General features: G+C 31.9%; 1 protein-coding gene across 1 annotated transcript in view; it reads right to left on the bottom strand.

The window, feature by feature from the left end:
• LOC129002913 (acetylcholine receptor subunit alpha-like 1) overlaps window positions 1-10,418 on the bottom strand; it is a 303,805-nt gene extending 293,387 nt beyond the window's left edge. Inside the window, exon 1 of the mRNA XM_054431032.1 lies at window positions 10,316-10,418. The gene's annotated coding sequence lies outside the window, so the exon portion shown is untranslated. The remainder of the gene's footprint in view (window positions 1-10,315) is intronic.
• Between the last annotated feature and the right edge of the window lie 3,045 nt (window positions 10,419-13,463).

Here is a 13,463-nt window from a genome sequence, read left to right as displayed (position 1 = left end):
GATCAAATGTGTTTTATCTCCATTTTAGTTTTGTTGTTTTTTTTTTGTTGTTGTATTTTTTAAACTAACAATAACGTGTTCTTATTGTTATTTGTTATATACCGGCTAAAAAGGAAAATTTACTTCAGTCTTTACTACCGCAAGATATTCCAAGAATGTGCTGAAGTTTTTCACAATTTTCTGTTAATTATTTGTACTTGGTTTTGAACCCAGGTAACCCAAACTATGGGCCTTGACTACAAAGTCTTTAAACTAGTTCACTTAAAATAACGAAAGATTGTTTAAACGAATCAGTCCCTGTTTTAATAGTAATATTTTTCTGGTATGAAATTATTGTGGCGATAACAACTGTAGTAGGTAATCAAGCTACAAGTGTTTAATACACAAAAAGCTGTCAAACCTTTTATGTTGGTGTGTACAAGTGTGAGTAAAAGTTTCGAACCATGTACACTAAAAGATTACTTAAGGAAATATTTTAAAGAGTGCCATGCCATACCATACCAAATTAAGTGCAATTGTATTTTAAGGTAGTATAAACATTCATGTGTCTCAGTTGATGTTATTTGTATAAAGTAGTAGTTATACCCCTTATACCATAGACTAACCAACACAAGTAGACTTCTCATCCCATTGTAAATTTTGAAGCACGTTTTTCGTGTCTAGTTCATGTACGTGATACAAAGGCGCTAGCGTCGATGAAACTTTGTTTCCATTATTTTAGTGTTAATTTCTTGATTTGTGCTTTACTGTTTGGTTATATAACATGGGGACAAGTTATTGTTTATGATTAGATCGTATTATTTGGTTAAACGAGGTTTTAAATGGCTGTAATAACGGGAAACAAATTGTAAACAAAACACGACCTCTACATAAACCGTACATGAACTAACAATAAAATTGTCTTCAGCTGTTCCATATGGATGAGAAATCTACTAAGGGAGTATGTTTTATCTATGCTTATACACAGTCAATTACCGTGAGATCTACAGGAGTATCGTGTTATTGAAACAATAGCCCATCTTAGGTGTGATTCTCGATATACAAAACCTTGTCACAGTATAATTGAGACGAGTCGTATAAAGTAGCGGTTACAAACCTTATACACAGTGAATACTCCTAACGAGAGATCTACAGGAGTGCCTTGTTATTGAAACAATAGACCATCTCAAGCGCAACGGTCTTCTCTCGTTATACAAAACTGTGTGTCACAGATGTGTTGTACTGTATAGTGTATAGTGAAAACACCTCTAGTTAAAACTGCCTCGTTTGATCCAATACTGCATTACCTTACTATAAGTGTATTTTGTTGCGGCGATCGTTATGGCTTAATTTTTTAACTGAACACCTTCTGTAATTCTATGTTCTTAGGCGCTTAACATTATTCACTAAGAAGAACACTCAACGCATATTTATCCTGTCAGGAAAAGTGGAGTTGAAAATAATATTGGGAAAACAAATATTGACCTTTTTGTTGCAATACCATTCAACAAAATACAGTAGTCAACATTATATTAACTTGTCTTATATATTTTACCTACGACTGTATTTAAAAGTAGCTGTTTCAGTTCAGCTTTTAGAATTATAAAACTTTAACATAACATCATTGTTTACTTTCATAGCAGCATAGTTTTACTTAACAAAACGGGTAACGGACCAATGAGGTTCAAGGAATAAGAGAGAAGAAGTAAAATTGTAATAATTCGAACTTCAACTAAACCATCTTTTCAGGCCAATTTAATTGTTGAGTGGTGCAATTAGTGTTTGGTACAAAGTTTCGTTGCATCACTTTCAGTGGCAATTAGAGGTTATAAAACGAAAACATAACCTCTCTTAGAAGTTATGAGTAGTGATTTTTAGTAGTTAAAACACTGTCGTAGGTAAAGTAGTGTACACAGCTCGCGTGAATTGTGTTAACGACACTCGTAGAAGTTTTTAAAGCACTCATCAAGACTCATATCTTAAATTTTCTACTTGTGTTCTACTTGTTACGTAAACTACTATAATTATTTATTTATCAACTAACTACTAACTATTTATTTAGATTAAATATATAATACGGCTATATTAACAATTATGCCGTGGGTAAACAATAAAGGGAGGATTGTAAGTTAGTAGGTTAGTAGGTAATGTAATACTCTCAATTAAGTTTTTCATGGATTTTTATAATCGATGATGTTGATAAAAATCGCAGTGTTAGTCTAGATATCTTTAAAAATATTTCGCTGTGAAAAATGTGCCTGCCATAAAGAAATTCACGTAACTTACATGATTATAATGAAGAGTAATTACAACTATAGTGCATAATCCCCTGGTATTATTTAGTCAACCATCTCTGGACTTTCTCGTGGCTTGATAACAAACAAAACAAAAACCTAACAATAGGACGCCAACACAGATGAACACTAACGATATCGCCAACCAGAAACGGATGCTGCACACCACTCCTGGTAAACTGACTTCCGGTTAGTCCTCTGCCAACTTTTCAAAGAGAGTTTTCCAACAAACCATTGCGTTCTGTGCTGCTGTTTTATTTTACTCATTTAATGTTTTAAGAATTTACATAGCTTCTAGGTTTAAACTAGCTAAAGATACCTCTAGACTAAAGACTGTTAAACACTACTGTATAATTCATGTGCGTGGATTTGTGCCGTAATTTTTACCGGTTTACTTACAAACGTCGAAAGCAAGGCCTTTGAAAATCATTTTGGTCCAGTCTGAATCCATTTTAAAACATTTACTTAGATCGCTTAGCCACATACTATTTAGTTATGCTGTACCATAGATTTAAGGAGTAGTCTATATGCTACTTGCTTCCACGAGCTTAACAAAACATTTCACTCAACCAATTCGTAAAAAAACACTTATCTTTGCCCCCACGCACACTAATTTAACGGAATTTTAGTATCAATAGAAAATAAACTAGCTATAACAGATATAAGATTATTATTATTTTAATCGAATTTCGCTTCATACAAACATAGTCAAATTCTGTAATAGCCTTTAAAAGATCATATTTATTTTCAAAATAAATATTTTATAAGAAAATAATTTACTTAAATGAGAATCACAACAAACTATTGATATATCGGTTGTTAGCTCTTCATCACATTGTTCGTCAAATGAGTATTGATAAAAGAGTAGTTACATTTTCATTGTGTTTAAGATTAATTTCGTAATTGGAAAACACCGGTGTTTATCATTTAATAATCTACTTACGGTTGAGAAAATTTCATTTATTTGTAACATTTACTGTGAGATAATTAATTGCCGAATTCCGTTTCACAAATATAATACCGACGATTTACATTCTGTTGGTTTGAACCAAACCATTGTTGGACTCGTGTAAAACAGAAGCTTCACTAGTAGAAAGGTAGTCGGTACTCAGTAGTAATACAATCTTAGTTGAACATTTTACGCACGGCTAACTTAAGATTTTCGGAGAAAGTTTTAATCTAAAGTTCTGAGCTTGGTTGTTAAAGGGAGTTAAAATGTCTCTTGAATTGTAGCTCTTAAAATCGATAGCACATGGAGCTCAAACAAAGTGCGTTCTCTCCTTTTACATGGGCGATTTAAAAAAAAAAACTGAGAGAGTTTAGCGGATAGAATAAACCTTTCGTGAAAACACTGTTGTGTGACGTTGTTTCTAACTAGGTATTTCCCTTTGCTTTACTCATAAAAATACTTTACATCACATTTTCTAACAAAAATAATTAAAAGTGATCACTTCATTAAATATTTTATATAAAGGTAGTTTCTTCAATGCAATGTTTGGTAACATTATTTAATAATATTATGTAAGTGTCGTAATTGTAAAAGAAAACTAAGTCCATCCATCCGGTTACAAGGGGTTTCGTAATTAATTTACTTAGCATATTTTTGTTTCCTAATCTTGTTGTGTAGCCATCATCGGTCCTGTTAAATTGTTCGTGTAGGTTTGTCTAGTTTTAAGTCATAATAAACGATCACAAGCGTTTCCATGAAATTTTGTTACGCTCCTCATAAGTTATTTTTCCATATTAGCCTACTTTCTGGAAAACAGCCATTTTTAGTTCTCTAAATCATGCGCAAAATCATTGTTTTCGAGAAACTTTAAATAGGGGGAAAAACACGATGCTAAATTTTCGATTCGCTAACCTCAGAATTTGTGTTGTTTTTTATTTGAAACACACATTAAGAAAACACACGATATTTTAAGTTATGTTTTTAAACAACAGAAATGTAAACATTTATGACGACTTTGAATAACCTCAAATTATGTGATATTATTATGTAACGATTAGAAGGTTATTTCCAGAGTATGAGAAAAAAAGTTGTTCATCACACAGAGCGAGTGTCTTTTTACGTATTTCCAAGCTCAGCTGCACCTCGATTGCGTACCGAAAAGAGCCACTTTCGCTCCTAGTGATCAGCCACTTTAGCTCTAATTATAATCCTTAAATCTGACACAATTCCTATAAGGAAACGAAACTAGTCGTCACCAAGGTACTATATGAAAGTATTTTAAACCAACGTATGTATTGTTATTTATCCTTGCAAATCAAAATTGTCTTGAATTGACGCATTGTACGTAATTCTGTACAGTACTTTCAGAAATATCATGGGTGTAAAGAAACCCCTCTTTACCGTAGTAGAGGAGAGTAGGCTGCTAGCCTAGAGGTTAGCGTCTCGGAATTAGGTATAAGAAGGAACGGGTTCGATTCCCTTCATACACACAAAGCATTTGGGTTTGGACCGCTTTCCAAAAAAACGTTTGTGTCTTCTATATCTCCTTGGAAAATGCCACATACGTAATGACCTTACATTGTATTTACAAAAACTCCCATGGTATTGAACGGATTAATTTTATATACAGAATATTGTCTATTAACATTATAAGAAACCACATTTATAACCATAATCATAATTAGGTTTAAACAAACTTGTAAAACTTGTATGCCATATTTACAATGTGTATTAAGATGTTGAGTTTTAAAATAAATTTGAATTTATATAAATTTATTTGTATATTCCAATCATAACCACAAATGGAGATTAAGGTCTTATCGTACTGTTATATTCAGTCTTGACAAGGCAATTTGTTATGGGCTCTTGTTACGACAAACATAGTAGTTAAGTTAAACCATGTCCATGAGTATATCCGTAGCCTAGATAATTATTATATGATCCAGCCGTTACAATTACACCTTAAATTTGCATATAGGGTGTCCGCAAAAGAAACGAAACATTTTAAAGGTCAATATCGATATAAAAAGTCTATGTTTAATGTTTCATACATGTATTTTAAGCTAAAATTCTCCTAAAAGCGTTGTATAACTTGATATGAGCACCATTGGTGCATTAACGTCAATTGTTTATTTGTTGTACATTTTTTACGACTAATCTGTTGATGTTCCTCGTTTGAACAGGCCTCATTGCGGTTCTGTGTGTAAATTGTTGAACATAAATCAGCTGTTATTATGAGTTAAAATATACATTTTTTATAATGTAGTGCAATTTCAACTCCACAACAAAAGGCCCAGTGCATTATATGGTTTGTGGAATCCTTAAACCTCGTTTCGACGATCGGTGGATTGGCAGGGAAGGACTCATCCAATGGCCTACTAGGAGTCCATATAAGACTCCTCTGGACTTTTTCCTTTGGGGGGGGGGGGGATAATGATGTCTACTCGGTGCAGATTCGGGATCTAAATCACCTCCGACAGAGAATAATCGCATGTGCTGGTGCAACATCCCCTAAGTACTGACCAAAACCTGGGAAGAGGTCAAATTTCGCTTAGATTTATGCCGGGCCACCAATGGTCCTTATATTGAGTCATAAGTTTCTAATGAAACTTGAGAATTTTAGCACGGACAATATAATACTTAAATGTTTTAACTTTAAATATATATATATAATTAAACATAGTCTCTTTGGTATCAGTATTTGCCTTTAAATTCTTTCTGTTCTTTTGTGGACCCCCTACTTTTACGAGATACAAATAAAAGTATTTTAAATCCTAAACTTTAAAGCAATTGGAAACACTTCCCTTGATGCCCGATCGTCAGGAAAATATTCCACAATGTGGTACAGTTAGTTGTTTATAGTGGTTATATAAAGTTTATGGCTTTCCAATACTGTAATTGCTTTTATGGACAAATAAGGAGACGTCTTTTGTGTATTTTTTTATGTTTATTAAAATGGATTGTTTTATGTAAAAAAAATCATAAAAACACTTTTATCACAGATTTCCTTTAAAGTTTTGGAAGAAAACTTGGATAGCAAAACATTTAATGATTTTCTCTATCTTATTTCGGGAATACGATAGTATTTTATAAGAAGATTTTTAGTTAACTGGCAGGACATTGTAATACTGAACCACTGTGCTTCATGAAAACATCTTAATTTTACACTAAATTCAGGCAACCTACTGTGAAAAATAGATTATGTATTTCAACAGACAAATGTATTGAGAACTTATTTCCTAAAAAATAGTTTAAATGACATAACTTAGTATATTTGCTCAAATATTTGGATTTTGCAAAAACTCATGCATTATGAAAATACTACGTTTAAAAGAGAGTGATTTTGTAAGTTCAACTAAAATGAGTTTAAATTCGTTACAGAATAAAGAAGCAAGATACAATGGAACGGAAAGATATTTTAGTTCTTTAAGGGAGCTAATGGCTGCTGGTCACACAAGCGTTTGTTTACTAACAGACAAACATAAATCTCTAATCCGGATTTATCTATGTTTGGAAATCAATATATTAACGGATTTTATGTTATACACCAGAGTGGTGCTACGACGTGGATGTAGTTTTTTACAAAAAAATTAAGTATGTTAAATTTTCTTATCACAATAGAACTTTTGTATATATCGTAGCATTTAAACATGAGTTTCTGTTTATTTTTGCAATAATTTCAAGCTTATTTTTAAGTAATATTATGGTTTCTCATTACCTATTTACATAGACTAATTTACTGCAAATGGGTGTCTTAAAACTACTGCACTTTGCGGTAAGAAGGAAGGATTAAATACACGTTTTGATATTTTATGTCTTTTTGTATACAGACTTGTTACGAAGAAACTAAAATAGATAAACAAATATATAAATGAATAAAATAATTATTTGATGGTATATAAATTATTGATACTATTAACAGTTTTATTTTATTTTCGAATCCCTAAAACGTTGAAGTTAATAACCATACAAACGTCTATGATGTCCCAAAGAACATCTATGTGTATGGAAACTCTTTTGCCGGAAAGATTCCTTGCTTACTTTGTGGAGGAAAGAAAAGTTAATTCCATATTTACAACTTTTAAGATAAATACTTAAGTCCTATCTTAACATGCGGCAAAGCTAGGTTTAAGTTTGAGCAAATTTGTCCTAAGGCGATTCCAAGAATTTGCAGCAGTTCGACCAAGAGTCCAGCTTATTGTCAACTTCGCAGCAGTGCTACAGGCTCCAACTTAGGAGTTAGACCGTTAACTAAGTTTTCTTATGTCAGATATTACAATCATGAATACAATAACAAACTATTCGATGAATTTATAATTTAAGTATACGGTAAAGTAACTTAAAATAGTTGTGTCCGTTATTTTAAATAGTTTCTAGTATCTTAACTCCAAAGATGGCACGCGTCCGTAAGCAATTAATTCAGTTTCTTGTGTTAAGTATTTTGCAAAATTTGTTTTGTTCCATTGAATTGAAACATGAAATAATAATCCATACACGTAAAGATTGAAATTCAGACTGACTATTCACTCGTCGTTTATATTTAAATTTCGTGTATATTTGTTCGTGTTTGTTATTACTTGCCATCATAAAAGCTATCTTTATTGAAATATACTCTGGATGTTGGCATTGTATGAAAGTTGTGAACACTGATGATGGTCGTAGTTCCTTGTATTTTGGACTTCCTTTTGATTGATTTGGTATATAATAATTATAAAAGTTGTTTCGCTACTCAAGCATTACTAAGAATATAAAAAATAAAAAGTAAATACACTAATATTATGCAACAAACCATTTATTAATAAAAAGTATTGGTTACATTGATAAAAACAATAAAAACAGTAAAAACAGTAAATAGTAGAATTAATGATCATGATAAATAACAATATATAATAATAACTGCAGAACCCAAAACGTAGGCAGAACGAACTCTTATTGTTGATAATTTATTAACGCAGCATAAAGGATAAAAAATACATTGGCTAACATATTTAATTGACTAAAAGATATAATTGGCATCAAGAAATACGTTATTTAAATAATGAGCTATATTATTAAACCATAAGCTCATTTAGAATCATGCCCAATATTTGTTTACTTACTTTGATCGGAATATATTTCGCATTATCGTTTAATATATAATCAGGTATTAGTTGTTGATTTAATTTAACGTAACGGAATGACTAGTTAGTTAATAAGACCTCTATAGTCAAATGAAACACTAATTACTTTCAAAAACGATAGTTAGTTTTTTGTTCGGATAACACTCGATTTTATGGAGTAAAATTATAGATACAAGTTAATATTAGTAGTTAGAAATACCAAAGAGAACCAGTAAGCTCAATAAAAACATATTATAATCATAAATGTATACAAAAAGTCGGTATTTGAGTGTGTATATGCTATGTATGTGAAAATTATTATAAATTAAATTTTTATTATTGTTATCAATCTTATTAATTATTATAATCACATTTTTAAAACTTTGAATTCGAAACAGTAACCTTGAATATGCAGTTATAGTTTGGTTCCAAAAATATATTAATATGCTTGTAATAATTGTTAGAATATGTATGGTCGACTAATTTACTTCACTCATAACATGAATAAAAAATATATGAGTAACTTTTATAATATTAGTACAAATTCGTGAAAAATACTTGATTGTAAGGTTTTATAAGGTATAATATTGTTTAAACTTAAAAGTATATAACACTATAATAAACGTTTTTTTCTTATTTAGCGTAGGTGATACATTTTTCAACAAGTGTTAGAACCTTGTACACATAACTGCTTTAATGTTCTAACTGATGAACATAATTTCACCAGCGTAGAAACCAGACCATTTCATTATTTTTACATTATATGCCTAACTATTATAAAAATAAATAATATTGAAAAGGTTTAAACAGGGTAACTAATGTTCTAAAAGGCCAATTTGTTAAAGTGGCAGTGCAGTATTAACCAATCAGTTCTTAATAAAGCGATTGCACTTACCCAATCATAAATGTAAATTATGTAGGTAATGTTGATAACGAGTAATGTAATCATATTCAGCAACAATATCTGCAACCGCTGTGGATTATAAATTAATTGAATACACTTGATCAACATTTCGTTACCACCTCGCTATTCACCTGTTTCAAATTAAATGTTAGGAATATTATAAGACTTAGCGTATTTAATGCTATCACACTTTATATAATCAACTATTCTGACTTTTTATTGGGTCTATATACGTCAGTGTGATTGTATACGTATTTTGAAAGGCAACGGTCCAAACCCAGGTCTCGTTACTATCTATGTATTTTCATTATATATGTTGATAAAATGGTTATTACATTATGTTTTCGACAACATGATTGGGTCATCAAAGTCTAAATCTAGTTGTTTCAATAAAAAATTGATAGCACGAAGGTAATCAGCTTTTCACCAATATTTTGTTTGAATTGTATATTTTTTAATTAAAACTAGAGTGTGCAACGTACGTATAAATATTAACAGCTGTGTTAAAGTGTATCAGCATTATGTAGTTAGCTCCTAATAACATGAATTGTATGGCTTCATTGCAGAGTTTGTGTGAATTTATCGAACAAGTTCAATAAATGGAAAGTAAACTACAAACCCCGTTGACTTTTTTAATTTTAATAGACCTTTATTAAGTAGATACTTAAATGTATGCAAATGTGGCATACCAAATAAGTAAATAATCTTTATTTTTAAAAGACAACTCAATGTTGAAATTTCAACAAAGCATTTACTACAACAATTGTGTGTTGTGTGTTACACAAAATGTATATCTGATTGAGTAAATGTTTAACAAATTCAAGGGACCTTTATTCAAAAACTGGGACGGGAGTTAAAATAATTAACAAGCATTTAGCCGGATCAATAGCGGGTCACGTTAGCTTCTTTGATCTCCGTTGCACAGCTTCGTTTGACCCTGCATCTCCTACCCGTATATACCAGCATTTAGCTAAATACACACTTTTTACACAGAGAGTCCTAACACTCTGTTCGGCTATGACACTAGGTAGACTAAGGACTCCGCCCAGTCGGCGGGTGGGGCGGAGCCCTACTGACTCTAGGTACTCACGGTAGAGCATGAAGGAGTATAATCATCGCCTGACCGGTGTATGGGACATCCCCGTACTCCAGAAGGACCACGGCAGTGCTGGGTCGCGCGGTTGCAGCTTCACTGACTAGGGTTGGTCTGTTAGTCCCGGAGTCAGGCTGCCACTGCGGGATTCCCTGTTGGGGCTAAAATTTCCCTCCGTCATGTAGCGCCACCCCCTACTCTCTCGAGGGTGAACTCGGAGAGTAAATATGCGGGTTTAAAAATTAAGGGTAAAATGGAGGTGTTTATTAACTATGTTTAAACACAATTGAATTGATCTAAGCACAGAGGAGTGTTGTCTATTTTGTCAAGGAAGTGAAAAAGTTATATGGATTTTTATTCGAGTTTTAATTTTATATTTCAAAGACAATTTTAAATAATATTTTTTATATGTTTAATTGCTGATGTATAAACCGTGTTTTGCCTAGTTTTTAAAAACTCGTGTCATTGTAATTATTTATAAAATTCCAGTGTATAATAAGATTAATTTTGCATAGGAAAAATGCATTGGGATCAATCGTCTATGTGTCACTATTTTTTTATTATTTAAGAACTGAAAACTGACAACTGGATTAGGGCTGCTATTAAAATAATTTTATGTATAAATTGAACTTTATTTAAAATTCAACATTTACTTCTCAACATTTAATTATGACCCATGGATATCTCATGCTTGGTTTAACAATTCTTAGCCATTATACAAAAGAAAAACATTTACATTTCCATTATCAATATTTAATTTAAAGTTTCCTTTGTAGCAGAGAAATATTGTCCTTCTGCATTAAATTATGTATACACCCTCGACAATTTTGGAAAATTAAGGAAATTCTTTTGTTTGATCCCATTGCAAAATCCGTAAGTTCAAATTTCGGCATTGAAGATGGTCGTCACATAATAGATTTTCGGTAGACATGCTCAATTAAATTAGTTGCTAATTAACAAAAGTTCATATTTAATTGAAGTAGGAAAGTTATTTAAATATTAATTACTTAATTACTTACTGTCCCCAAGCTGGTACTTGCCTCGTTAACACGTTGTCGACAATTCACTCGTTCCCCAAAATATTCCTTAACAAGACTCATTGTTATCTTTCCGGACTTGATCTCACCACCTGGCTTTTGCTCTTCCTACTAATATCTTTAGGATATTGTTCATACTAAATCATTCATGTATGTCAAACAAAATATTAAATTATCTATATACGAAATCTAATCAGATTATTTGGGAAAGTCATAAAACCTTTATCCATTGCTAACATTTGACTCTGAGGTATTTGAAACTATGAGTAAACCGTTATCGTTAAAACTAATAAAAGAGTAACCAACTATTTTCATGTACATGAAAATATTATTTGTTATTTTTTGGCAAATCACAAAGAAATTTTTTCATCTAAGACTTGTAGATCTGTTGCTGAATTTCTAGATACTAATGTTATAAATTTATTCCCCTGAATATCTTTATGTGAGGCAACAACGTGGACGTATCATACAAATGCATGCATATTACATAAACGATTGGCGTTTTGATGGTGAAATAATATGGCCAGTAAAAAAATATAATTTTCCTACTGAGATGTAGATTTTATGACAGTCGTCTTCAATATTTGTAGGTTCATGTTTTGAATAAACACTATACTATATTTTATCTCTGATACTTATGTCAAGAGTGGTCAAAACACACTGAGCACAGTTTTACCTATTGATGAAAATTTCATCAATTTCATCAATCATTCAATCATTTATGTGATCTAGACTCTAGTTCGTTGCAGTAGGGCAACTAATCTTAACTGACATCGGAGTCATCATCAGAACCGGAGCAGCTTACTTGTATTTTCTAGATCACATTAACGAAGGTGTTTACACCAATTTAATTTATTGAGATTTGGGAGTAGGCTAAGTATAGTAAAATAATCAAAGACCGTAAGTTTGCAGATGTCCTAAAAGCAATTATGTTTAATAATTCTTTTTAATCATATATTATTCCTAAATGGTAGAAAATACACTCCGTAAGTATAAACATGATAGATAACTTCTTTGTTATTAAACAATAAAAACAAAATAAAAATAGTGTTATGTACTTCATAAATAATATGTAAATTAATATGATTGTCGAAATTTACTTCTGTAAAAATTATGGTTCAAATGTGATTGTAACTTATGTTATTTTCCCATAAAAAGAGAGAAAATTGGATCTTCGAAAAACCCGGTTTTGATTGAAATTAGTATGTGATGGTCCTTATAACTCTTAAGACCCAACCCTCCCCCAAGCTGTAAAAATTACGGTTCAAAAGTTAATGCAACTTTTGTGATTTTACCTATATTAACATAGTTACTCTCATCGCTTACCCATGATAAAGGTTGTTGACAAGCTAATGGGCGAAAGTACGTTTCAGATTGCTGATACCTTTAATATGTTTATTGACAAACCAATATTAAAACCAACAACATAACGATCTCACTCAACTACAACAATGCACCAACATTAGCATTTACGTACATGAGGCAGTAAGAAGTTAGTGAAAGTATCCGAGAAGCAACGAAGATCTGCGAACATTTCCGAGAGTTTCCAGTCGATATATCCTGCCACAGACTACTAGAGGGCTGGAAGCTGTCTCGGATCTTCAACTGTACAAAAGCCGATCCTCATTAGTACAGCATCTTCCAACGCAAACCTACTTATGGTAATTGCCCTTGTTGGAAACACTCCGCATCATCAGCTGTCGTTAGGGATGCTTTCAACGTGTTTCAACCTGTCTCACGTCTCAACAACACGAGTTGAATAGTCAAAAGGTTGAGTGGTTGGAGTGATTAATTGAAGGCTGATTTTAAGGATGTGTTCATTTCTAGACGGTACGACTTTGTTGCTATGTAGGCTCGGTGGCGTTTTTAAACTTCAAACACTTAGAAACAAATATTTCCGGGTATACTTGTTGCTCCAAGTAGAGCTTAATCGTAGCTCAGGTAGTCTACTATGGCAGTTTTCCCGGTCTTAGTTGTATTAAAACACCTGTTAAACTCAACCACAAGCTAAACATATAAAATCCTAAAACCCTTTTGCAATTAAGAAGGAGTGTCAATAAGCAAAACGATTATACAGGGTGTTTCGAAACTCTCTCAAGAAATTCCGT

The sequence above is a fragment of the Macrosteles quadrilineatus genome, unplaced genomic scaffold, assembly GCF_028750875.1.
Source record: "Macrosteles quadrilineatus isolate MER2022 unplaced genomic scaffold, UCM_ALF_1.0 Scaffold_9__3_contigs__length_116548681, whole genome shotgun sequence".
NCBI classification, from domain to species: Eukaryota; Metazoa; Arthropoda; class Insecta; order Hemiptera; family Cicadellidae; genus Macrosteles; species Macrosteles quadrilineatus.
This window is presented reverse-complemented; position numbering and strand designations above follow the sequence as displayed.